The sequence below is a fragment of the Suncus etruscus genome, chromosome 19 (assembly GCF_024139225.1).
Source record: "Suncus etruscus isolate mSunEtr1 chromosome 19, mSunEtr1.pri.cur, whole genome shotgun sequence".
Lineage (NCBI taxonomy): Eukaryota > Metazoa > Chordata > Mammalia > Eulipotyphla > Soricidae > Suncus > Suncus etruscus.
In genome coordinates, this window is record NC_064866.1 from 35,479,214 (window position 1) to 35,505,321 (window position 26,108).

A 26,108-nucleotide genomic window follows, 5' to 3' on the forward strand; every position below is an offset into this window, starting at 1 on the left:
ATAAAGTACAGTCTTCAACTTTTCACTCTCTTTTTCTTCTAAGCCTATATTTTTTATCAGATTTCATCTTCATTGTGCCACAGAAACTTTTCTTGTCGAGCGCTCCATTATCTCCCATCTTGCTAGTTCCAATGGGTAATTCCCCCACCTTCATGTTCTTAACTTCTAAGCATCACTTGATACTTAATTATGTACACCTCCCTTCCTGAAACACATTCTCAATGGACTCTGTGAAAACAAATTCTGCTGATGTTGCACTTAACCACCCATTTGCTCCTGAATTGCTCTAGCTGGACCTTTCATTTGCAACAACTCCTAGATACAGAAATTTGCTGGACTCTCTTCTCATTCTACACTCTGGGGATACACTACTATGATTTTCAATAAAATTTATCTGCTGATTATTCTAGTACAGATTTCTTTCTTGATCTATAAGATGTGTTTTCAACTGCGTGGCCACAAACATGAAACACTAGGGCCCAGAGTTTACTCCCCACCACTTCACATTTCTTTCTCTCAGGTCTATCCCATCTAACTAAATGATGTCACTATTCATTCAGTTACTCAGCCTCTAATTATGAGAATTATCTTTTATTCTTCTCTGTTCCCAAGATGACACAACTACACCATCAGCACTTTCTGTCGACTCAGGATTCAAGACATGTTCTGCATCTCTCACTATCATCCCTTGCTACCAAGATTTAGTTTTCCCTAAACTTGAAGGAGCCTCTTAAAGATCTTGATCCCACTCTTCCTTCTCTAAAAGTTCATTCTCCTTATAGCAGCAAGAGGGTTTTATATATTTCAGGTCATACTTTTAATTCATACATAAAAATTTCTAGGCTATTATAAAATAGATTTAAAATCAGCAAAATGAACCACATAGTCTTACTTCCTCATACTTCCCCATCTTCTCTTCTCCCATTCTCCTTCTCAAATTTTACAGCCACATTCATCCCTCCTCCTCTTCCTCCTCCTCCTCCTTCGTTGGTAGAATCTCTTGGATTGGTCTTTTGTTTTTCATGTTAAAAAGATGTTTCCCCATTGCCTCTCATCTGGCTTTTTTCCCTCCCCTTGGGGGGTGGGTTTGCTATATCTCAATAAAGGCTACCCAGGAGGACTGGAGAAGGAGCTGCCATCTAGGCTCTTGGTTCCAGTGAATGGAGTGACTGACTTGTGGGTGAAAAGCTTTCGGTGTGAGTTTCTGGCCTGCTATACCTTCCCAACTGTTTGTGGATTATTTCCTGCTTGGGAATTGCTCTCGGATCTGTGTTTCTTGTCCTACCCGGACAGGGCGCATGGGGATCCCTCTTCCTCTCTGGGGATTGTGGAAAGCACAACCCACCTTTTAACACTCCTCCACCTTAATCTTATTCTGTATCTACGAGTTTTACTCATTTGAGGGTTGGGGGGCAGTTATCCTCCAGGGAAATAGCAGTGCTCAGGGACTGTAGTGTCAGATAACTTAGTAGTATGTATTGGAGGCCTCCAGGACTCCATCTAGAGGTACTTACAGGTCTATGTGGTACAAAAGTTCAAACTTGGATTCCAGCCCATGCAAAGCAAGCTCTGGTAATGTCTAAACTACCTTCCTGGCCACTATTATGTTTGCTTTCTCCCCAACACTGTACCCTCACTCCACTCAAAGTTCTCATACAACTTTCTCCCTTCCATTCCAATGTGACTCTCTTGGAGAACACTTATAATAACTCTACATATACTAGTCAGTTCATACTTCAAATAAGTGTAATCACATAACTGTATTATTTTCTCAAGAGAGCTATTTTGAATTATACCATTTGCTTACTTAATGAAAGTAACCTAAGTACTTATTGTTTATATTTCCCAAATAGTGCATTTGCCACTACTGCAGCCTTCTTAATACTTTAATTTGAATTAATATCCCAATCTTCCTGTAATATTTTAATGTCTGGCAATAGCAACTTCTAAATGAATGGTTTTGAATTAAAAAATAAATTATAATTATGTGTGTAAAAAGGATGTGTGTACTATAATTTTTAAAGTAGCTAGTAATTGTCAGGTAGTTTAGTGAATGAAATGAAAGAGAAAATGAATAAGTGTATGAATAAGAGATCAAATAGATATATAAAATTAATTAGTTAATACTGAATAATAATATTAATTATTAATTTAAAATTGATTTTTAATATTATAAACTCAATTATTTCCCCTTTATTGGTAAATATAAAGTAGCAACCATTTCTTTAATCAATTTTATGAATTGTTTTATAAAAAAATTCATTCAAGGCTTCATGCTTAAAAGAGTACTTGAATGTCTCTTATAATTGAGGGAATTAGTAAGGTGGTCTTCTGGTCTACTGGCTATTAAACATGATATAAAAGAGGGGTGCAATCATCTGAAGACAAGGTCAAGCAGAGTATGCAAGAGGACTCACTCTATCTTTTGATTAGAGAGCTCCGAGAACAGGGCTCCATTAATTGTCATCTCTGTCAGCAAGACCTCTCCCAGCATGGCACTAGAAATATTAATAAGTGCACATATTAATATGTGCAGAGAATGAATATTCCAAAAGATTCAGTAAAACCTGTAAGGTTTTTATTCTCCTACCCTTACAAGTCCCAGAATATTATTTCTGACACATTTTGTTAGCTACACAATCAGTAATATCTATCTAGATTTAAGGCACCACTTCTTGACATATCCAGAAACAATGATGGCAGTTACCTTAGAAGTGATCTACCACATCTGTAACAGATGATTAACTTTTGTGTTAAAGTCCTACTTACTAGACCCTATTTTTTCTCTCCTATTTATTAAAAAGAAATTAGTAATGTATACCTATGTGCTTAATTTTCAGCAAACCAAACCCTAGTAATAATAATAATGAGTGAGTCTTTTTGTAGGACAAATCTCAGTTCAGTGTCTGCCAATTAAGTCACTGGAAATTCACACTTGAAATTTCTTTGCCTCTTTATTTTTTCCAAAACACAATTTGTTTAACGCATTAAACTTTTCTATGTATTATATTTAGGATCTTCTGTTTTTTTTCCCTCTCTGTATTTATGTGAGCTGTTCCCTTTACTATGATCAGTCTCCATCTCATTAGCTAAGATATGCTTATATACAAAATATCCATTTCTAAAACAATATTCTGAAAAATCAAGTCTATGTATTACCAAAGGAAAATTATTAATTGGTAAATTATTCAATTAAAATTATATTTTATTTTTTAAGATATTACTATATTTTCTTCTAGTAGTTCCAGTAATTATGCATTCTAGTAGCTACATATCTTATGTAGAGATGAAATAAAAGAAAAAAAACATGAGCTTTATTCAGATATATAAATGAGAATCATAAGGAGTAATATTGAACTCATATATTTTCTCAAAGATCCACAGAGAATTCTAATATCCGTCAGCATGAATTACCTGTCTTAGCTTTGAAGATACCACATTGAAAAAGAAAACCTAGATCTTTAGCAATTATGGTTGATTATCCTATTACACACATCCATTGAAGTTGTGATGGAAAATATAAGCTAAGTTCCCAGTGTAATTTTATGTCCCAATTTCTGAATAAACATAATGCATGATGCTACAAAAATTAGTAACAAGATATATTTCAATATACAGAGATTCACCTCCAAAGCGTTTTTTTTGCAACATTTTTCTTATTCTGCAAAGACATTGACCTCATAAGAAACTCTTTCAGCCAAGTTCTCACTGTGCTGAATTTCCTCAAGTGCACCCCGATAAGTGGGCCACAGCTGCAGTCAACAGATTTTGCACTTCTCTTCTTCCTGCTGAGGATGAAATACGCTGAGGCCAATCACATGGTGAATAATTCATTTTTTGAAAGCAATAGTAAACCTTAGAAATGTGTTTCCTAAAAATAAAGAAAAACTTAAATGGCTATAATACTTTCTGCATGTATATAACTTTTATAATTTTCAATCATTCTCCTAGTAATGAGCATAGTGATCAAAACTAATATTTGTTAAAAGCTTAAAGTGTGCCTGGTGTTGTGCTAAGCGCTTCAGTGGAGATAATGTCATTACAATTTTGTAACACTCTTAGGTAGTTTTTGTCATTTTTATCCCTCTTCTCCAAAGAGGGGAAAAATTGAGACTTGCTAAGGTCTAGAAACTCTTTTCTAGTGCAACAAAGAATTAAATGTATGTTTTTTTATTTGCTGGTTTTGATTTCATTATATCCTGATATCTTTATTGATTGATATATCTAATATATATTAATAAAAGGTTAAAGAGCTAGAGATAAAGAGTCACTTTATAATCACACAGGAAATGCCGGGTGATAAGCACAACTGAGTATTTTAACATCTACTTTTCTTTACTTTTTTTTCTTTTTTTTTTTTTTTTTTTTGGTTTTTGGGCCACACCCGGCCATTGCTCAGAGGTTACTCCCGGCTGTCTGCTCAGAAATAGCTCCTGGCAGGCACGGGGGACCATATGGGACACCGGGATTCGAACCAGCCACGTTTGGTCCTGAATCGGCTGCTTGCAAGGCAAACGCCGCTGTGCTATCTCTCCGGGCCCTAACATCTACTTTTCAAAGAAAAAACTTATAATGAGTAAGAACCTGTTCAAGGAAAGAGAAGAAATCAGTTTTGGACCAACATCCTTGGGCTTCTCACAGCTTTGAGACAATTCCACAGAGCCCAAGGGATTTCTCTTAAATCTTATCCTTGTAGTGTCCATAGGGTGGGGAGGAGGACGGTGATAGTGGAAGAAGTTCGGGATATGGCAATATGTAGAGCTCTACATTGACACTTGCAGCCAAGAAGAAAGTTTTATCAAATCCCCATCAGCCCCAAACTAGATCATACCAAAATTTTGCAATATGAACATAATGTTCCTTACTGTCCAGAATCTAATCCTTTTTCATTGGGGAGCATATTTGCAAACAATGGCTCCTTACTACCGAGGAACTGGATCCAACTCTTACTCCACACAGCAAGACCTTTGCACCACATTGGTGGCAACGGCCCTGAGGTGCAAGGGCTATTCTCTGTCTAACCTCTGAAGCTCTTGTATGAAGAAAGGTCTCCCAAAATGAACCCCCAAAGAAACTGAAAATGGCATGAATGTACATCCTGTTACTCAACACTCTCTGGATTTCATAACATGAAGTCAGGAAGAAAAGGTGCCAACATTCCTGAATGTTATAATCATTAAAGAGCAAACTCTGAATTTCCCACACTTAAAAGTTAAAGAGATGGGATTATTCTCTCTCCTCCTCACTTATGGAATCACTACAAAACCATATGGGCTGAATTAAGTCTCCAAAGTGAAAGCTCCCTACCATTCCCTCTGGAGGGCCTTGGGGCTCATTACAGACAATTGGCTTTAAAGACAAGGATATCCTACTTGGAAACACCATCATGATCCCTGATATTAATGAAGACTTTCTAACTTCAAAGCATTTCTATATAACCATTGACCTAATTAAATCATAATTTCCCAGACAAACAGCAGACTTCATCATACCCCCACCCACCTCACAAATGGATAAACTGAGGAAGAGCTTTATGAAATACAGAACGATGTCTACCAAAGGATGGCTAGCAAATGCGCTCAAATCCTTAAAGAATTTTATGCTAAATTAAACATTAAAACATTAAAGGTTTTTTTGTGTGTATATGTGTGTGTTTATGATGGGTTGGGGAGGCATTTTAAACAGTATTATAATGTTAACAGGCAACAAACCTAGGTATATGGTGTTTGTTAAAGGATTTAACTACTCAAAGTTTGTGATCAAGCATCATTTTTTAAATTATATATATATATTTATCTTTATTTAAATACCGTGATTACAAACATGACTGTGTAGTTGGGTGTTAGTCACAAAAAGAACACCCCCTTCACCAGTGCAACATTCTCACCACCAATGCACCCCATATCCCTCCACTCACACCCCCTGACTGTATTCTACTTTTCTCAATCATTAACATTGTCATGGTTGTTGTTAGTGTTCTAACTGCACTCGCCCCTCCTTGAGATGAGCTTCATATCATGAGTTGGTCCTTCCGGCCCTCATCTCTGGGCATTATTACAATAATGTCTTTTTTTTTTTCTTAAAACCCATAGATAAATAGGATTATTCTGTATGTGTCTCTCTCCCTCTGACTTATTTCACTCAGCACAGTAGTTCCCATGTCCATCTAGGTATAGGAAAATTTCATGACTTCATCTCTCCTGACGGCTGCATAATATTCGATTGTGTATAGTACCACAGTTTCTTTAGCCATTAATCTGTTGTTGTTGAACAACAATCTTGGCTGTTTCCAGAGTCTGGCTACTATAAATAGTGCTGCAATGAATATAGGTGTGAGAAAGGAATTTTTGTATTTCATTTTTGTGTTCCTAGAGTATATCTGAGGTCAAGCATCTTCCAGGGGTCCTCAAACTTTTTAAACAGGGGGCCAGTTCACTGTCCCTCAGACCATTGGAGGATCTGACTATAGTAAAAACACAACTTATGAACAAATTCTTATGCACACTGCATATATCTTATTTTGCAATGAAGAAACAAAACAGATACAAATAAAATATGTGGCCTGCGGGCCATAGTTTGAGGACCACTGATCTTAACAATGGAAATAATAATTGCTGCAATAAAGTTTTATTGTTTGGATTGAATAAATAATGTGTGTTCTGACATGTATACATTCCTTAAGTTTTCTTTTTCCAAGTGATTCAGTTATTCATTTATCCAATATTTATTATTTATAATTTTTATTATGTATTTATTTGGTACTTATTTATTAATTCACATAATATTGGGTTGATTTTCCATAGTTAATTTTGCTCAATTTATGCACTTAATCTATACTGCATTTCTTATATTTTTAGCTATGGTGTTGTACATTGAAGAGCAAAGACAAAAAAGAAAATATTCAGGCATTGTTCTGAGCCATGCATCATCAATAATAATTTCTGAAGAACAGTAATAATAAGTATAGAGTAACCAAACAAAATAAGATTATATATCTTGAACTTCTTGCTTGAGAATTTTAATTATTGCAGCACTCATATTTCTTCTATACTTATCCAGTTGTACTCATCTCTATTTGTATAATCTGTATTTATGTATATATATATATCACATGCACAATTACATACTTTTCAGGAAATAAATACTTGTTAATAAATATGATGACATGATGGGACTCGTTATAAAATTCTGATATATTATTATATTATTAGAGATTCTAATATATGCTCTGACCAGCTTATTTAATTGTTCTGAGATATCTCTGAAACCAGTGATTATTTTTTTCATTTAACAAAGATGAAAACTGAGCTTGGAAACATGAAAATTTATATGCGATAGAGTCTATAAGTGAAACTGTTATAATTGAAACTCAAGTATGGCTCATCATATTCAAATGTTTGCTAAACCAGGTAAGAAAATAAGAAAGCATAGAAAATAGGAAGTAAGGAGGACAAAATGGTGAAAGGGGATACAGGAGGGAACAAGTCCAGCCCATTTCATAATTATCAAGCTTGACAATTCATACCAACATTTTCAGGCCCAAAGTGAGAGAGAACATATATGGAACAGGTTTTTGATGAGAGAAGAAAGAAATGATAAAAGTTGATGATAGGCAAAAGGACCTGGGGGAGAGTAAAAGAACCTGTACAGAGCCTGTAGTTTTTCTCATGAGAGTATACATCAGGATCAGAGAAAACCCTTTTCTCTTAGACCAAGGAAATTCCCTTTCTAATCTCCCCAATATTTATTGTGCCTATGCACAATATTTTATTATAGTTGTTGTGGAGTTTTTGTGCGTGTGCTATGTTTTGTTTTTATTTCAGGACTGTGGTTATTGTGTGGTTGTTGTCTTTATTGCTGTCCTTTTATTTTGTGCTTTCTGTTTTATTTTTTTATAATGTTTGTATTGTTGTTATGTTTTTCTTCCTTTTTCCCTTTCTTTGCTTAGATTGATATTTATAGCCTCTAGAAGGATTCCTCCCATTTTTTGCTTGTTTGATTTTTGCCCCATTTTATTTTTTTCTTCTTTCCTTCAAACAGAACCACATACATTTTTTTGCCTCACAAACTGAGGGGGAATTAATGGAGGGTACCAAGACCAAACAGTCTTATGAACATTAAGTAGAAATAAAAAAAATGATCAGACTTAAACACCAAATCCAAAGCCAATCTACAAGTGAGACTCAGACGGGACCACTTATACGATCATGGTTGACTTTTTTTTTTTGCGTGTTTTTGATAGTGTTCATAGGAGGAACACACTTTAGTCATATACTGATCAAGCAGATGCACCAGATGCACCTATCAGAGTGCTCACACTTCTTTAATTGGATACCTCACTAGGCAAATGGATAATTTTTACTTCCATTCTGCAGGGACCATGATGGTTAAATAATCTCTCAATGTCATCTCACAAACAAGTGACAGAACAAATTTGCTCATATTCCAAACACAAAATCCAAATTCTTCTCCATAATACGACTTCATGTGGTTTATTGATTGAAGGTTTAGCTCAGGTATAAAAGAAGCAATGATGAAAGGGGGCTGTAAAGAATTTGAGTTCCAAAATCATGTGGCAGAAGAGAAGAAATATTAACAAATTCCACTCATGGAAGATTGTCTTGCATTGGAAAGAGTTAAGGTAAAAGTGTGATATCATATAGACTGTCAACAGGAATCAGAGATGTATGTCCAAGGGCAAAATTTAATCTCAATTGCAGAATGTTTCATGAAAATGAATATGTCAACAATTATTCACTAAATAGAAAATTAAAGGCATAAATAAAGTGAAAGCCTAAATCACTGAGGCAAAAATCACAGAGGCTCCCATTTCCTTCTGATACTTGTAGATACCAATTTTAAAAAAGGAAATCAAAAGGAAAGTAAAAATAAAAGATCAATGAGCCATGGTTGATAGATGTTGAGATCTCTGAACCCAAATATTATCCTTAGTTTGATATTAAATCTTCATCACTGCCCAAACACAGGTATGTTAGATGGAATAAAACCTTTGATAAAGAGGCTTAGACTTGCCTTTGGAATTTTACTTTTCTAAGAAAGGACTCCAGCATTGAATAAAGTTCTCATAAATGGACTTTATTTTCATAAATGCCTTGTTCCTACACTTTTATTCAAATACATTTAAAAAATGCTCAAAACTTACATGCACACACATACTCATATGAAAGGGGGGGATCTTATTTTTTAAATGCTGACTTTGCCTCTTTACTAAAAGCTGGTCTGCAGTTTAGGCTTCCTATATGATAGACAAATAGTGATATATGCCACGGTTTAAGGCAATTGAAAATCTTATTTTTAATTTAATTTAATTTAATTTCTTATTTGTGTAAGACAAAGGTCAAAAGTCAAGAACTATGGGTCATATTTTACAAACTACTGCTAATGAGATCTGATACTGTTTGTGCCTTTCATCTCTCAATTCAATTTTCAACTATGAATTCTCCAAACGAGTATCTCCCCAAAATTTCCTCTTACTCTCTACTACCTCTCTAATATGCACTGTTGACCATCTTAACTCTATTTGCCTTCCAGATGCAAAGATATATATAATTCTTTTCTGTGTACAGAACTAGATTCTCTCCCTATTCAAGAAACACAATGGGTATTCCATTATCCAAAAAATAAAAGCCATCATCCAGAGCCATGTATAACAAGACCATGTGTACTTTTCAAATACTTATGTTGTCCATTACCTTTCATTAATACATTAAAAAATATTAAGCATCTATAATATAGTAGCTATTATTTTGGACACCTATCCATGCAAAGTCTCTTGCCCCCAAATTCTTCCTGCTTGTTCTCAATTCTTCTTTCTCTAACAATATTGTCCTTTCCAGATTACCTTATCAAATTCAAGACAGATTTCTGTGACGTCTTCTCTGAGAAATATTTTCTAAGATTCATACATGAAAACACATCCCACTGTCACTTGTTTCTATCTCTTTCTATTCATTTATTTATATAGTCACCATGACTTGTATCACATTGAGAGGTCATCATTAGCTTCTGTGTTTCTTTCACAATGAGACAGCTATTAACCAATACATCCAAAATAAAGCATTGCATTCTTTTTTTCCTTGTCTGATACATCCAAAATATATGCTTGTTGACAGCACCTATTTCTACCATCTCTCAAAAAAGTCATTTTGCTATTTCAAGTTATAGAGAGAACAGGGTGAGCATGTGTCTATATATTCAATATTTGAGAAATTTTTTCCATGACAAAATGTGGCTACAACCAAAAGTATTGCACTGCTGATGGTTAGCACATACTACCTTTTATCTTATTAACACTTTCAATGACATTTATTTTCTGAGCCAGTAACAAGTCATATTTAATAACAGAGACTCTGATGTTAACAGAACTATCTTTATTGGCTGGCTTCACTACTGTACCTGGGCATCATGGTCTTATTTTCAACTTGTTTCCACAACTAATATTTAGCTTACAAGGTGCTTGAGGGGATTAGAGAATGTAATACAGCGGCATTTGTATTAGTAGCATCACACAGTAAGCTGCTTATCATTACGATATGGCTGTTACTATTTTTCACCCAACCCCAAGATCATCTTCCATAATAAGGTTTACATATCCTTTGAGTTTATCCTTCATATTTAAACTTTCGTTCTTGACTTGAAGCTCTTCTCTTTTACCCTATAGCCCCTAACCCCTTATATTTCTTTCTGTCTAATCTTTATTTAGTGCAGAGATTAATCTATATTACTTTAAAGCCCTCCTCCAGAACACTTTTCACCAAGACATTATTGAAATTTTTTCAAATTGTTTCTCACTATAGGCTGAATTCTTTATGCTAGTACTTAAGCCATATCTAGCTAGTATCCATTTTTTCTACTGAATTGACAGTGTTGTGACCACGGACAGTGTCTGAGCCTAGAACAGTCTTGCTGAGTTTACACCTTGGCCCAGGCAATCTAATACTTTATGAAGACACTATAACTCAAACATAATTCCTGCCCTCAAGATTCATATAAAAATGAATCTTCTTAAAATTTATAGCTTAAATGTAAGACATGTAGACACTTTGAAGGATTTTTGTCCCTAACAGACTCCTTGGTTGCTTTTAGGAAATCAGCAAAGAAAAGAACATGAGATAAGAACTTATTTGTATGTATAGTATTTTCCATTTTAATGTGCCCCTGCAAACAAGGAATAATACCACCTGGCATTATCAGCGCATAAGGGGACCATAAGAACAAGTCCAACAATCCATGTGACCTGGTTCAAACATAAGCATTAAACTGAGGTACTCTTTCACCAAAATTCCTTATTGAACAGTTCACAATGTGAAAAAAATATAAAAAGTGGGGAAAATAAACAATCTAACTTAAGACAGTGGACACAATTGTCACTGTTTTAAAAAATTGTGTGTTCCCATCTCTATAAGATAAGAACGTGTTTGTATATAATTTCCCATTTTAATGTGCCTATGCAAAGAAAGAACAGTATCATAAGATGAGATTGGTGCCTATGGGGATGCTAGAACAAGCCCAACAATCTAATTGACTTGGTTCTTATATAAACGTTAAATGGAGGGACACTTCTACAAACTTCCTTATTTAACAAATAACAAAGGGAAGGAAAGGTAGAGAAAGAATCTTTCACCAAAATACCTTATTGAACAGTTCACAAAGAGGAGAAAAGATAAAAAAAGTGGGGAAAATAAACAATCTAACTTAAGACAGTGGACTCAATTGTCACCGTTTATGGGAACTAATCAGAAACCTAGTATGGTAGCAACCACAGTTACACAATGAAAGAAGGAAGAGGCCAAGAGGCCGCAGAGAGTAAACAAGTAGGTAAAGAGTACTGGCCCCTACCCAGCCTGAGAGTCCATCCTCTCATTTTTATTTTGAAAATATATGGTACCCCCACCCTAACTGGTCTCTTCCCAACTTCAGAATCCATCCTCCCATTTTTATTTTAAATATATATGGTACTCGCGGGGGCGATAGTCCCCGCGTGGTTTTTGAGATGAAGACCAGTGAGGAAAAAAAATTCCAGTGAATGTCACGACGTAATGTCCCGACATACACCAGTGCTGTATCAGCCCGCCATCCACCCCATGTGTCCCCCCCTTTGTATCGGGAGAGAAAGGGGGAAAGCCAGAGGACCACGATAGAGTCCACCTGGGCAGGCAACCAGGGAAGGCCTGGAGTGGGGGGGGGGAAATAGGGGAACAGCTGGAGGCCTGCCAAGCCTCCCAGCACCCCTCAAGCTAGAGAGAATGCCTCTGGCATAGGGTGTCCCCTAACCCCATACCTGGGAAGAGCTGGCCTTCAGGATCAGGGCACCAGAAGCCAGCTATCTGCCAGACCCCTCCCTCTGTTTCTCCCCCCTAGAGTAGGGAGGGGGGAAGCCTGAGCACCCCTAATAGAGTCCACCTGGAAACCACAGCAGGTGTCACTCAGAGTCTAGTTCCCCCTAGAGTCCAGGGGGAAATAGGGGAATGGCTGGAGGTCTGCCAAGCCTCCCAGCACTCCCCAAGCTAGGAGAATGGCCCTCTGGCAATAGGGTGTCCCTAACCCCATACCTGGGAAAGAGGTGGCCCTCCAGGATCAAGGCACCGGAAGCCAGCGCTATCTCTAATTACTATACATACAAATTAAGTTCTTATCTAATAGAGATAGGAACCCACAAAATCTTGTGATGCAATAGGAACCTTATAAACCCTGAACATTGACATGATGACCTGGCACAGGCCTCAGAGGTTTGGGCATTTTCCAGTCACCCCCTGAACCAGGGAAAGCCATCTATGAAACATCCAAAGTTGTCTATGACATCACCTGGAAGCAATCCTCTTACCAGGGAAAGACCCTACTGCTGATCTGACATAATTTACTCAAAAGAGTCTTACCCTTAACACTGAGAAGATTTAAACAACAACAGCAACGGCCTGCATAATGGACAGGGCTTTCTTGCATTGCCCTTTAATTGTTGAGTTGAAATTAGATGCCGCCTCCGCACCATCCTGACCTTCAAATGTAGGATATACAGATTCCAGGATCTTCAATACAAAAACATGATACCAACAACAGAGACTGTGAAAAATATAACTGCATGGGCATTACAGACAATAACCGGGATTGGACAAACTAGTTTGCCTGGAGCCTAGAAATGGTCTTATGTCAGGAAAAGTCAGGGGTAGGGTCTCCTTGTATTAGGCCAAGTTTTTCCTTTCCTGATGACCCCATACTTTGGTGGCCCATGCAAACGAGGAATTCCACTCTAACATTGTTTTTACAGTGCTCATTTGACTCTAAACCTTAAGAAACCACTAGGTAAAAATATCTGGAACTGAAAAAAAATGGTTTGCATTAGTGTTAACATATATGCTTTTAGTTACACTAGCATTCTGGGGGATAAAGGGAGGGAGATAAGGGATATGTGCTGGGAACAGGGATGAAGACGAGGACAACACTGGTGGTGAAAAGACCCTCATTTATTGTCACTGTGTACCTTAAATATCACAGTGTAAGATTTGTAATTCACTTTGGCCTCAATAAAAAAAATTAAAAAAAATACTACTTGCTGTAATGAAAAAAAAAGGCAAGAAAAGAACATGAGTAGAGAAAAAAATATATGAAAAACAAAAGAGAGAAATAAATGAAGGACAGAGTGAACAAAGAAAGAAGTAAATAGCACTGGATTGGTTCACTAGTCAAATATTTCATGGAAATATATTGGGCTACTACTAAAAAGAATATCACTTATTTTGTGTTTAAAAAAGCATTACCTTTGGTGTCTTTAAGACAGTGTTTACCATAGGAGTGATCGCCAAGCCATGAGAGGCAATTTTCTAGAGTGTGTTGATGAGCATTTTAAATGCAAATCATTACATATTTTTAACATGTGCAAGTACTACATTTCTAGCACTGGTCAAACCTGTCCCTTCACAAATCCTATTGTTTTGCTTATTGTCTGTTTAAAACAAACTACCAGTAAATGAAATTGGGGAGCTCTGATTTTCAGGGCTCACTGAGAACATATTTTTATTCCACCACATCAAAAGACCTTCAAGTCCAAGGTTACAGAACCAGTGGTACCTCTGGCCTCAACCTGCTTGACTACCCCCCTTTCAATCCATACTCCATAGGTTTAGAAAGGGTTTCCTCATCCCATTTTTGTTAGAAAGTCTTCAATAATCACCAAGAAATGTCGTAGATGAAGAGATTGAGCCCAGGGGAGTAAAATTAATCATTATATGTCACCTGTTTATACTGAATCTAAACTGCAGAACGGCAACCTGACCCACTTGTACTTTTAAAATCAACTTTGTCTTTCCCTTCATAAAACTTATGTCAGAAAATATTTGCTATGGATAATTCTCCAGCCTAAATCTAAAACCATAAGAAATCTCATTTAGGCGCTGCACTTCATCCATAAGCCATAAGAAGAAAAATGATGTAATACAGTATTAATATCTTTCTTGGCAGGATATACCTTTAAAATACATATATCAAGTTATAGTCATGATGGGAATCATACCTCTTTTCAAATAAGACCCGTGGCTCTTGCTACCTGTGGGGGGGTTAGCCCTGGGAAACCAACAACTTTCAAAAGAAAAATGTCCAACCTGCCTCATTATCTTACAAATAAATGACTTTGTTTCTCCCTCTTTTTCTCAGGCTTATTTTTCCCTTGTATTGTGCCAGACTTCCTGTACCCTGTTATTGAAGGATATTGTCTTGACATGCTATGACAAAATTTAGTACAGTTCAGTGAAAATTGACACAACTGGAGTGTCATAACCATGGTAAAACATATGTTTGAAAAAAAATATACACTGGAGACTCTTCATATTTATTCAGGTAGCAAAACAGTCCAAGGTCAAGCACTGAGGTATTCAAACTAACCCATCAGCCTGACCTCCTACCATCCGGGGGTTTAGGACTAGAAAGAAAGCAGGAACTCCCATCAACCCCTGAGCTACCTTGGGAGCAAACTCAGGTAGTGTTAAATAAATTGCTTTGCCCTTCTGACTCAGGTTAGTAGTTCATATTTGGAGAACCACTCAACTGGTCAGTTTCAAAGTCATTACCTGATGTGAAGATAAATAACTTGGTTTTATTTCAGACTTACTAATTGTTTAACAGAATTAAAATAATGCATTCTAGCAGACCTCTTTTCTTACCCCAGTCTAGAAATTCTCTGGTGTATATATTTGTTTGGAATTGGAAAGTGAATGTTTCTTTGCTGAATCTCACCTTTCAACAAATGGCTACCTCCTATTCTATCTCAGTTCAGAATCAATATCCTCAGGGAAATCATCTCTGATCACCTGGACTAAGTCAGAGGCTTTACTTATAAGCTCTCATAAGCATCACATTATATTCTTTCAAAATCAGCAATTATAAATGTAAGGGTGCATTGAGTTGAGTGACCTTTATTTACGTCTCTTTACCTGTTTATATATATATCTCTTTGATGGCAACTATGCACTTTTACTTCTTATTTTACTTCTATCCAGTTACTATCATCCTCAATACACAACAGCCCTCATGAATAGTGGTTAAGTTTTTGACCAATGAATAGTATGAATGAATACCTCACCTCAAAAACTTCAATGAAATATCATCAATTGCCTAAACTAGGAATGGATTTATGCGTCTGTCCTGGGAATAGAGTCCAATTGCATTTCTAGGCCTCACTTGAATTTAAAAAGTCATAGTCGGGGCTGGCGAGGTGGCACTAGAGGTAAGGTGTCTGCCTTGCCTGCGATAGCCAAGGAAGGACAGCAGTTCAATCCCCCGGCGTCCCATATGGTCCCCCTAAGCCAGGGGCAATTTCTGAGCTCTTAGCCAGGAATAACCCCTGAGCATCAAACGGGTGTGGCCCCCCAAAAAAAAAGTCATAGTCATAGGACTTTAGGCCAGATAAAACATGATTTCTAGGTTCAGCCCAAAATAATCTCCACCATACATATCTTCAAGTTTTCCTATCTGGCTGGATTAGAATGGAGACTATCATAGCAAGCTCATAAACAAGTCTAACAATATCAAAGTTTGAAGGTGTCTCATATCAGTTGAGAAGCTTTGCAGTTATGGAACACATACATGGATATAGATGACAGGCATAAGAAAAATGATTCATTAATGGCCAAATCAGGTGAGGTTTTGATTCATTTTTCCATGAAGGTAATTGGAATATAATCAATAAGTCACCATTGAACGAGTCCTTGTGGATTAAAGAAAAAACAAACAACATGGAAAACAGCCAAGAGAGAACACAGTAAAGTAGCTTAAAACAAGAGCTGTGGTAGAGAAGGCTTAATTTTCAAGTAACTCACAAGCAGAATACCCTGTCAAAATCCTTTACTACTCTCTTTTTACTTGTTTTTATTTTTGATTTTGGGGCACACCAGTGGTGCTTAGGGGTTATTCTTGTCTCTGAGCTCAGTAATCACTTCTGTCAGTCTCCTGGGACCATATAGAAAACTGGGTATTGAACACAGATCAGCGGCATGAAAAACAACAACAACAACTCTGGCCCCATCCTCTCTTTATTTTGGGCCTTGCACTCAGCTGACCTGGGTTCAATACTTGGCATTCCATGAGGTCCCAGGAGCCTGCCAGGAGTGATTTCTGAGTGCAGATACAGGAGTTACTCAGGAGTAACACTTTTGGGTGTGGCCCCCAAATCCCCAAAAATAAATATATAAGCTTAGTTAATATCTGTACTACCCTTTTAACCGTGTGAGTTATTTACAAAAAACCTGGTTTGATTATATTAGGGATGATCAAGGGTAGTATAGTTTTTATGAAAGCAATCCTGTAGGTATTGAAGAGTCCTGGGGGAAAGAGACCATAGGTATAACATAGAGTTGGATTCGACTAGCTAAAGTTAGGGATGTTTAGAGGTCCTTGGATGTAGCTGAGTGAAAACTGATAACAAGACATAGAACAGGGAAAGTAACTATCAGGTTCTCAACCATTTCTTAACCAAGACAGGTAGATGCTTTAAATTTTGAAATACTATTATAAACATATAATAGTATAGGGGAAAGAGAGATTTATAGGGTATTTGCCTTATTCCTATACAACCTGGGCTTTGATCCCCAGCATCCTATGTGATCCTCTGTGACTTGTCAAGAATAATCTCTAAGGATGAGCTTGTAGCAAACCCTGATCACCTCTGATTAAGGCCCAAAAACTTAAAAAAAAAATGAAAACAACCTTTTAACAACAATATAAAATCAAGGCAGGAGACGTTTAAATTCTCCTTTGTCATACATAAGTGACTTTAAAAATTTTATGTAGCAAATGAGGACATCAGCTCAATGTCTTCAAATTTCTGTTCCTCATCTTTCTTAATGTTTGCTTCTATTTCTATGCTCTTCTTGATTTTTTCTCTTTCTTACTTTTTCTACTCTCCCTGCCCCCCTTTGTTTCAATCTGGAGATTGAACCTAGGGCCCTCACACATACAGTGCAAGAGTCCCAGAGCTGAACTACAATATATCCTAGGGTCCAGTCTTCCTTTCCTTTCCTTCCTTTCCTTTCCAGCTAGCATATCTCGATACAGCCTGCAGAGGGCACTAGACTAGAAAAGACTAAACCCACTTTCTCTTTTCAGCTCCACCCCTGACCAATTGCGTGACCCCTGGTCAAATTGCTTAAACCTTGCCGTATCACAGGTCCCCATCCATAAAACAGAGGAATCGAACAAAACATCTCCACCTACTTACACTAAGGTGATGTAGGCCAAAGTTAATGCCCTCATCGTCCTTTGAGTTCAGCAGATGAAAGGCACTGAGAAAAGTACAAAGAATTTTTATGTGTTATTGACTTTATTTTATTTTCTGTGGGGGAGGGTGTCTGTCCCAGCTGCTTTCTCTGAATCAAAGGGCAGGAACCCAGCAAGTTTCTCAGGAGAAGGACCTTGACCAGGCTGTGTTTACTGACAGTGCCCAGCCAATACCCTAGTTCAGTTTTCCTTTAACCTGTTGCTCCAGGCAATAACTGTGCAACTCTGCAATTTAACAATGTGTTCTTTGTCCCACAACTGTTCTCATTTCACAACTGCCCAGGTAATATGTTTGAGCCTGTAGGAAGAAGCAAATAGTTAATGAGGGAAGGGATTGGCATGCCCTACATACGTTCTCTCAGCAAGTCCCAACAAGAAGGCATTCTCCCTCTCCCACTTTCTGACCTCCCTAAAATGTACCAGTGTCACTACCTCACTACCAGGAATTAACCTCCTTTCCCAGCAGGCTGTAATACCAGTTTGGCCTTAATCAATGCATCAGTGAGCTGTGTTTTGTTTATGGTCTTATGCCGTCTATTTTCCCAGGGATATTATGTTTTCTACAGAGCCCTGGAGGTTTTGTCAGCTTTTAAAGCTACCAGCATCTTTTCAGTTCTTATTAAGCTCTTAATATGGCATGAATAGAGGGAATATTAAAGTAAAGAGCCATAATCATCCCTGAGGAAAACATTCATCACAAACCTTTATATGGTCCCTGAACCTCTAAAAGGTGTCATCTCTCTGGGGTGTATCTGGCGAGAGCATTCTCTGGAAGATGCCAAAAAGCCATGGCATTATAGGAAGCATTTTCTAACCATTACAAATTGGCTAGTTGAGCGTCTCAATTTCATCTGCGTGATGAGCCTTAATTAAATGTGTTGGGGTTTGAGCCTTTATCCCCAGATGTGGCGCTGACAGGAATCGCTGACAGAAATAATGTGTGCTCCAAAGTGCTTGCCAGACTCCGGGCTCAGCAGGGGCACCCACTGTTTTTCAAATGCAAGTCCCAAGACATCCTGGAGGTGTTCAGCTTCCTTCTGGCTAATCTGGGAAGGGATCTGGGAGCAGCATCAGACAGATGACACCGATGCGTCTGGACTTAGCATTTTGGCCAAGCAGGTGCACTGCCCATAGGTGCCTCCAACACAGAAGACAGCCACCACCTGGAAGGATGGTCTCACTGACAAGAGAGCAGTCTATTGAAAAATATTACATCTTATGCGTTTGAATGGGCTTTTCTTAAAACTACACACGTAAACACCACATGTATGAACACATACATCCACACACCCCAAGGGGAGGGAAAAACCATCAGGTTTGCCTAATTTGACTCTAGTATTCCAGGAACTGATCTAAGCAGCAAAATTTCCTTATGGCTTCCTGGTTCCTCATTCCAGACTTGGCCTCCTGCTGTCAGGTAGAGTCAGCAAAAATAGAAGTTTTCATGCTGGAAACTCTCAGCTCATGATATCTTAGGCTAATTTCAGCTAGGTCTGGTTGGGTTTTGTTCTGAGGATTGAATTTTAAAGCCATGGCAAAGATCCCAGCAGGACACTGATCATCTTTCCTAGGTTTCTACCTTACCCTGGCTTGAATTGACCTATTTGCTCAGAGGAACTCTCACTAAAGCAACAAAGATTATTGGAAAAGCATAGTATTGTCAGCCCAGAAGAACTGCACTGGGCATTGGTCCTGGGACTCACTTGCAAAGTAGTCAAAGATTCATGACTTCATCTTTGAGCAATGTACCTGGAGTAGAGCTCAGACCAGTTCACATTCTATCTCTAGTTCAAATAACTCAAGTCACACCAGGACCAGGGCAGCTCTTGGTTTGGCCTACTTTCAAAGAATACACTGGAAAATGTACAGCTGGCCTGATAGTCATAGTGTATTTCTGCAATGTAATTACATCACATATAAAACAAAAGTAATTTCATTTTTTTTCTGGTGAAAATTTTATAAAGGATATTGTTGATTTTATACAAATTGCTACTATGATGACAAAAGCTAGAACATGATCATATAACCAAAATTTATAGCTAGATTCATCCATATTTGTGATGTTCTTTGACTGGACCTAGCAGAAGTTTTGCCATTTGTCTGAGATTTTTCACAAGTAAGACAACTGATGTTCAAGAAGATTACATAACAGACCAAAGTTCAGAAATATCTAAATGGTAGATCAAGAAGCCAGGCTACAGCTCTTTTCTTTTTTTTTTTTTTTTTCCAATTTTAGTCTTCTTTTTCTTCAATAGTGCTGCATATCTTGCCTTAATGGTGAATGGGCATTTAGTATTGTTATATGGTAGGAGGAGGACTAGCAAGTTAACAATTAACACAAAATAAGTGAAAAAAAAAATCCCAGAATTTACCCTCCTAATATCCAATAACATACCATGGCATATGAAAAGCTTGGTAAAAATATATCACCTACATTCTTTCTCCTTTATCTCTCCCTTATTCTTTTTCAGTCCTCCCATTACTTCTAATGGACTCACTGATCATGAAGGACTGGTGATTTTCCAAAGATTCCATAAACTCTGATTTCTTGGGCTTCTCACAGTCTTTACTTGTTCTGGATATATGTCCATTATCCCATGGAACTAGGCAAGCCCCACCTTAACAATTCTTTATATGGACCACATGTCAATGGCAGCAAGGCTCAGATCCCTTAACACATCTGAGAACAAAGAATTAAGGCTTTTGCACTTGACAAATGTAAAGATAATAACAACTCTTATTCTTTTTTTTTTTTTTTTTTTTGGTTTTTGGGCCACACCCGGCGGTGCTCAGGGGTTACTCCTGGCTGTCTGCTCAGAAATAGCTCCTGGCAGGCATGGGGGACCATATGGGACACCGGGATTCCAACCAATCACCTTTGGTCCTGGATCGGCTGCTTGCAAGGCAAACACCGCTGTGTTATCTCTCCGGGCCCACAACTCTTATTCTTATCTGTGTGTCATGGACACTTTACCTCTCTGATAATCAGTAGGTTGCTCTGAAGTTTGAACAAGAATATTCTAGTACAAGTGGGTCAACATGTGTTGCTTAGTACATACTAAAGTAATGTCATTCATTTTTTTGTATTTGGGACTATTCTGTACTCCAGAGAGTGGTATAATAATTCCAATTATAGTGCCATTCTCACTGGATTATAATTATTTGTTTATGCCTTTGTCACTAAACAACTAATAAGACCTTTAGCCCCTGTGAGTCTGGTATACAGTAGGCACTAAATAAAGAGTCAATAAAAAGAAATTTTCAAGAAAAGAAAGTTGTAAATAAAATCTTTTATTTTTGATGTGTGCAGTCTCTGTGGTTGTGAAGTGACATTATATTGTAGTTTTGTTTTACATCATGATGTTTAATGATGTGGAGTATTTTTCCATGTGCCACTTAGTCATCTGCATTTCTTCTTTGAGGAAATGTTTGTTCATCTCTTCTCCCCATATTTTGATTTTTTTCTTGGAAAATTCTATCAGTGCCTTATATCTCTTAGATAATAACCCCTTATAATATTGGTATTGGGTGAATAGTTTCTTCCATTCTGTGAGTGATTGTTTATTAGTCCTCATTTCTTTTGAGGTATAAAAGTTTCTCAAATTAATATAACCCCATATGTTTGCCTTTGCATTAACATATTTATCCAATGGTATTTTATTCTTGAAGATACTATTAGCTTCAATGTTATGGAGAGTTTTCCCCATGATTTCCTTTATATACTTTATTGTTGCAGGTCTGATATCAAGGTTTTTAATCTATTGTGCATAGAATTAGGAGTTCAAATTTTTGTATAGAGGTGGCCAGGTTTCCCAGCATCATTTTTTGAAAAGTTTTTCCTTGGTCCACTTTAAAATTTTTGTTCTTTTGTTAAAAATTAACCTGCAGTCTACCTCTGGATCTTTCTCAGAATAGTCAATTCTATTCCACCAATATGAGAGTCTGTTTTTATTCTAACACCATGCCATTTTAACTATCATCACATGTAAATACAGTTTGAAATTGTGAAAGGTTATGCCCCAATCTTCTTTATTCCAAGGATTATTTTAGCTATTCGTAAAGGTTTATTGTTCCATATGAATTTCAGAAGCGTTTGATCTATTTCTTTGAAAAAATGGACTGGCACATAAATGAGGAGAAAGGGTTTCTTATTTACTGCTGGTGGAACTGTCAACTGGCCCAGTCTTTTTGAAAAAACAATATATACATTCCTCAAAAAACTAGAAATTGAACTCTCCTATGACTCAGCAATATTAATTCTGATAATATAACCTAGGAACCCCAAAACAATGTAGGAAAGCCCTCTGCATGCCGATGTTCATTGCAACACTATTCACAATTTCCAAAATCTGGAAACAACCCAAGTGTCCAAGAACAGATGAGTGAGATATCTACACAATATAACACTATGCAGCTGTTAGGAAAAATGAAGTCATGAAATTTGCTTCTTCATGAATGTATGTGAAATGTATTATGGTGAGTGGAATGAGCAGAGGACATAGATATAGAATGATGATACTCCTTTGTGGGATATTAAAATATATCCATAATATCCAAATATAATAAAGATGAGGAGAAGTCTATGGTAGAACACTGGATACAAAAAGCAGGACAGTTCATTTAAGGTAGAGAAAGGACCACTGACAATGATAGTTAGAAGTGATCAGGCTGGAAAAGAACTAGGTACTGAAAGGAATTAAAGGGATGTGTGTGATACCCCTTCAATAACCATATTGAAAATTATGATATTTAGAAGAAAAAAAAAGGTGAAAGAAAGAGGGAGAGAGAAATTCTGTTGATGAATCATAGAACTGGGCTGAAGAAAGGGCTTTCAGAAGCAAACTGGGGACATTGTTGGTGGTGGGATACGTGCACTGGTGAAGCAATAGATGTTGAATATTGTACGACTGAAATTTAATCATTAAAAATGAATAATTGTATATCATAGCTATGCAATTAAAATTATGTTAAAATAAATTAAAATGCTTTTAACTAAGGAGAGAAAGTAAATGCTTTCTTTCCTTTGTCTTGAAGAAAAGTCAGTTATCTCTTATTTCTCCACCTCTCTAAACCAGCCTTATCCAAATTTTCTGAACTTTAGATGACATCAAATGCTGGTTCTAAACTGGATAGTTCAAGCTCGTAGAGATATCTCCATCAAGAATTTTCTTTCTGCATTCCAAACTTGTGCTTATGTACAGAGCTGAAGGTAAACATCTGGGTTCACTTCATTCCTCCCGCATTCATGTGGCTAGAGTTGGCTAAGAATCCACACGTTATAAAAGTGACATGAAATTGTGCACTAGCCAGACAGAATGGAAGAAAGCAAGTAGGAGAGCTAGAAAATGGAGGGAGGGGGAGATAGAAACAAAGGTCCTATTCTCTGCTTCCCTCATCCTTTAGTCTCCATGCTAAATTCATTGAGATTTTTGAAGGTTGAGTGAACATAAAACCGCTGTATGCTTACTACTTCATATTAGTTTTCTCCTCAATTCAATGGAAGAATAATACTTAAATCCAAAGGGAGACATTGTTTAGAATTATCCTCACACTATCAATTATATGTTTGAAGCATTTTCTTATGTGGGTTTCACCTTAAATAACATGAGTTACACCTTGGATTATCTCTGAGACCATTCTATGAACAGCATGAAACAAGTGGATCAGTAATGCCTCTTTCTTGATACCTGCGCATATACAAAAGTTGCTGACTGGGTGTATTTGTGTTAGCATTTTTTACTCTACTGTACATGCTATCTTCTGTCTACTCTTAAGATGTCACAGAATAAAGATGCCTCTACCTTTTATGCATTACTGAACAGAGCTGAAATTATCTCTGAACTCATGTCACTTTTCAGGGAAAGTGTCTTCAAAAGACATTTGTGGGGGGTGGAGATTAGGCCACACCCAAAAGTGTTTGGTGCTTACTCTTGGCTCTGTGATCCAGTATCACTCGTGGCAACTTTCAGAGAACAATATAAGGTTTGAGGTATTAAACTTGTATCTGCTGCATGCATATCAATAGCATTACCCATTGTATGATCTCTGGCTCTCAGAGATCATTTTAGAGATTTTAAAAAATGGTTAAAAGCTCTAGAACACCCGTGTTTGAAATAATGTAGAATGATTGGTTCCATGATTTAGAAAAATATTCAGTGATATTATGACAGGTTAAACTTGTTGCTGAGATATTAGCAAAAAGGCATTCACACTGATCTGAAGAATTTGATAAGATTCTGAGCTAGAATACTATCACAGGAAAAAAACAGATATAATAAACTACATTTATTTATTTATATTTGGGGACCATACTCAGTCAGTGGCTACTCCTAGTTATGTGCTAATGTTTCTCCTAGCTTTTGGCAGAAGAAGGGGTTCTGTGGAGTGTCAGGATTGATCCCAGATCTCCTGTAGGTAAAGCATGTGCTCCATCCAATGAAGCTATCTTTTCCAGCCCAATAAAGTAAAAATTTAAGGCAAAAACCTCAAGAATTGGAGGCCAACTTTAAAAATGGCAACAGAAGACAAAACTAAAAAGAGGACTGAGATAATATATTAGCACAATTTAATATGTTTAATATCTCTTTCCTTAAAACACTAGGGCAAATATATGCATTTATGGCAGGAGCTTTGTCAAAATATCAGTTTTATGTCGGGTGGGGAGGAGGGAGATTTGGGACATTGGTGATGGGAATGTTGCACTGGTGATGGGTGGTGTTCTTTATATGACTGAAACCCAAACACAATCATGTATGTAATCAAGGTGTTTAAATAAAAAATATTAGTTTTATTAATCATATTTTCTTTTTAAGATTTTTATTTCATCATTTAAATGATCCCTCCTCTCATCACCCTCACCAAAAAATTAATTAAATTCTGATTTTGAGGAAATCAAGATGAAGGGACTGGGGAGAACACCCAGAAAAAAATGAACTGAAAATAACAGAAGTGTTGCATTTTTTTCTTTCCTCTTTGCAATTTTATTTTATTAAAGATTTTTTTTTTGTGGTTTTTGGGTCACACCCGGCAGTGCTCAGGGGTTATTTCTGGCTCCAGGCTCAGAAATTGCTTCTGGCAGGCACAGGGGACCATATGGGGCGCCGGGATTCGAACTGATGACCTCCTGCATGAAAGGCAAACGCCTTACTTCCATGCTATCTCTCCGGTCCCTTTATTAAAGATTTATAAAGTTATTCGTTGTTTAGTTTTATTCATACAATGTCCTAGCACCAATACTACCACTAGTGTCCACTTTTCTCCATCAATGTCCCCAACTTTCCTCTCCTAACCTCCCACCCCAACCCGCCATCTTGACAGGCACCTTTTACTTTTAATTGTTAAAGTTTGGATCTCATGATTTCAGTGTTTTTGACTCTATGGCTTGGACATTTAGCTTTGTCATTTATGAACACCAATGTACTGGATATGCTTCCCCTTTGCTCCCACCCCATTGCTTTTCATCTATCACTTCTCCGTGCACCACTCAATTCATTTCTTCTATTCCTCATACTCCAGGACCAAGATTATCTAAGAATCTCCCCCTTCAACTCATCACATTTCCTTATCCAGTTATTTTAAATATTCCCTATAAGTAATATCATCCTGTGCTTATCCTTCTTGTTCTGGATTACTTCATTTAACATAATATCTTTCACTTGCATACAGAATGTTGCATTCTAAGAGACCTCACATTCTTTAACATATGACTGAGAATTTTTAAAATCCAGAGTATTTTGAATATATGAAGCACAAATTATTTCTAAATAAATTAACATTCTCAAACTCCCAAATTAATTTAGTAACTCAACCTAAATGGAAATATTCTACCTTATGAGGAAAAGGGGGACTTGTAGTTAGTATTCATGGGGTGATTTGAGAGTCACATCTACTAGACAGCAGTTTACAAATGGTTGAGATTCCAGATGCATTTGCTGAGCATGTCAAAGAAAAGGCTTTGAGAAATACTTCTGCAATGGCAGGTAGAGGCTGTGGTTCTGCATACTAATGAGTGGCATAGGTCCACAGAAGAATGATTGCTTTAACAAGCACTGATCTACAAATATATGTGGCTAGGGAGAAAGCAGGTTATGTTTCTCTCATTTTCCAGATGAGGAAACAGAAAATTCTCTTTGCTCATTCTCATTCACAAAGCTCTGTGAAACTTAGTTGCCATGCTCCCATGCCATGAATATCAATGGTGTTATTACTTTTCCTACTTGTCTTGGGACAAATAGAAATAAAAATAGGATGATTTATGCTATAGTCAACCACTAATTTCCCAAAAAATATGTATAATAAAACTTAATTGAAATCTAATTCCCAAT